Source organism: Erinaceus europaeus, chromosome 1 (assembly GCF_950295315.1).
Source record: "Erinaceus europaeus chromosome 1, mEriEur2.1, whole genome shotgun sequence".
Lineage (NCBI taxonomy): Eukaryota > Metazoa > Chordata > Mammalia > Eulipotyphla > Erinaceidae > Erinaceus > Erinaceus europaeus.
Window position 1 is genome coordinate 91700584 of NC_080162.1, and position 2705 is coordinate 91703288.

The 2705-nt window shown below is 41.2% G+C and overlaps 1 non-coding gene across 1 annotated transcript; it reads right to left on the reverse strand.

Moving 5' to 3' along the window:
- Nucleotides 1–972: 972 nt before the first annotated feature.
- Nucleotides 973–1043, reverse strand: LOC132542876 (small nucleolar RNA SNORD20). The gene has a single exon (XR_009553846.1). It is a non-coding gene; the product is annotated as a small nucleolar RNA SNORD20 (small nucleolar RNA).
- Between the last annotated feature and the right edge of the window lie 1662 nt (nt 1044–2705).

The following is a 2705-nucleotide window of genomic DNA, read 5'->3' on the forward strand; positions in this document are numbered from 1 at the left end:
ATGTGTGCTCATCCAAGTGAGCCACCACCCAGCCCCAAAACTGTCTTTATTCTAAAAATTCATGATTCATTTTAGAAAATCAAGCAATAAACACAATAATGCCCAACAATAAAATATATAAATATTTGGCAAATATTCAGGATACAGGATAAGTATACAGAATTAGAATGTTTCTGTGTAACAATGTTAAAAATAAAAGTGGTCCGGGAGGTGGCACAGTGCATAAAGCATTGGATTCTCAACCATGAGGTCCTGAGTTCAATTCCCAGCAGCACATGTGCCAGACTGGTGTCTGGTTTCTCTCTCTGCCTATCTTCCTCATGAATAAATAAAACAAATGCTTAAAAAATTAAATAAAACAATTATTTTATGATAGCAAAAATTATGAAATACTTAGGATAATAGTACGAAGACAGGAGTAGGTGATAGGGAAGTGGGTTAATTACACGTGGTGCAAAGCACAAGGACCTGAGTTAAGGTTCCGGGTTTGAGCCCCTCGCTCTCCACCTACACGGGAATCCCTTCACATACAGTGAAGCAGGTCTGCAGGTCTTTCTCTTCCCCTCTCTGTCTTCCCTCCTCTCTCCATTTCTCTCTGTCCTATCTAACGATGATATCCATAACAACAACAATAATAACTAGAACAACTATAAAAAGACAACAAGGGCAACAAAAGGGAAAATAATTAAATAAAAAAAAAATTTAAATAAGACAAAATGTAAGGGCCATAGACATAAATGTGTGTGGAAAGTATCCTGTCATATTTTAGCCCAGGTTTTAGCTGAGTCACCACAAGGTGGACAGAAGCTTCAGAAGGGTTGCCATGGGGCTTTGTTGTCTCTATCTTTGCTCACTCTCAATCTAGAGAAAAGAAAATAGTCTCTGGGAGATGTGGAATCATGCTGGTACTGAGCCATCTTGACAACCCTGTGGCAAAAAAAAAGTGATTACATATTTTATTTTATTTTGGAACTGGATCAGAGCTTGACTAGAGGGATTTTCTTGATGTTTCATCAGTTTTACTCAGATAATGATTATATATATTTTATACTGATAATTAAGAAGGTTGACTGGGTCAGAAAAGAATAAACTATGTAAGTACAGTTATTTGTTTACCACAATGACCTAACCTGGGGCCCATATCTATTCATATTTATTTATTTATTGCCTCCAGAGTTATTGCTGGGGCTCAATGCCTGCACCACGAATCCACTGCTCCTGGGAGCCATTTCCACCTCCCCCTTTTGTTGCCCTTGTTATTGTAGCTTTGTAGTGGTTATTATTGTTGTTGTTGATGTCATTGTTGTTGGATAGGACAGAGAGAAATGGAGAGAGGAGGGGAAGACAGAGAGGGGGAGAGAAAGATAGACACCTAAAGACCTGCTTCACCACATGTGAAGGGATTCCCCAGTAGGTGGGGAGCCGGGGGGGGGGGGGTCAAACCCAGATCTTTACTAGGGTCCTTGCAGTTTGTGCCACGTGCCCGACTCTAGTCTTCTTATTTTATCCTAAGTATTACATAATTTTTGCTATGATCAAAGAATTATTTTATTTCACTTGTTTAGAATTTTTTAAAATCTATTCATGAGAAAGATAGGCAGAGAAAGAAAGAACCAGTCACCAGTCTGGCACATGGGCTGCCGGGAATTGAACTCAGGACCTCATGGTTGAGAATCTAATGCCTTATGCACTGTGCCACCCCCGGGACCACTTTTATTTCATTTTTTTAAATTTTTTTCAGTTTTTACCTGCTTTTTGCACTTGTTGTTGTAGCCTTGTTGTGGGTATTATTATTGTTGTTACACAGTCCCTAGTCACAGCTGTGAACATTCTAGGCTGCACTCATTTCAGGACCAGTCTTCCTCAAGTGGTAGAGTAGGATGATCTGGACTCCAAGCAGAGAGAGGGTCAGTCCCTACCATTGCTAGTTTATAGTGGATGTATGGTCCTGAAGAAACCCATAAAAGGTCTTATAATGATATTACTAGTGGATGTGACCAGTGATGGTAGAGAGGGATTTAGTAGAAGTCTAGGCCTGTATTATCTATGGGGAAACCCAAGGGTTTCCTGTCTAGGACCTTGGGTGATGGAGTGGCCTGGTATTGACCAAACAGGCCACCATTAAGTGAGCCAGTCGGTCCAGCTTTTGTAGTCACTTCTTTATCTGATGAACTAGGATTTTAGGGGGTGTTAGTTAGCCTCAAGTTGTTATGCATTATTTACTAGTTTCATGATTATTTTATTTAAGATTCTTTTTTTAAAAAATTTTTATTTAAGAAAGGATTAATGAACAAAACATAAGGTAGGAGGGGTACAACTCCACACAATTCTCACCACCCAATCCCCATAACCCACCCCCTTTCATTATAGCTTTCCCATTCTCTAGCCCTCTGGGAGCATGGACCCAGGGTCGTTGAGGGTTGCAGAAGGTAGAAGGTCTGGCTTCTGTAATTGCTTCCCCGCTGAACATGGGCGTTGACTGGGTCGGTCCATACTCCCAGTCTGCCTCTCTCTTTCCCTAGTAAGGTGTGTCTCTGGGGAAGCTGAGCTCCAGGACACATTGTTGGGGTCTTCAATCCAGGGAAGCCTGGCCCGCATCCTGGTGGCATCTGGAACCTGGTGATTGAAAAGAGAGTTAACATACAAAGCCAAACAATTTGTTGAGCAATCATGGATCCCAAGCCTGGAATAGTGGAGAGGAAGTG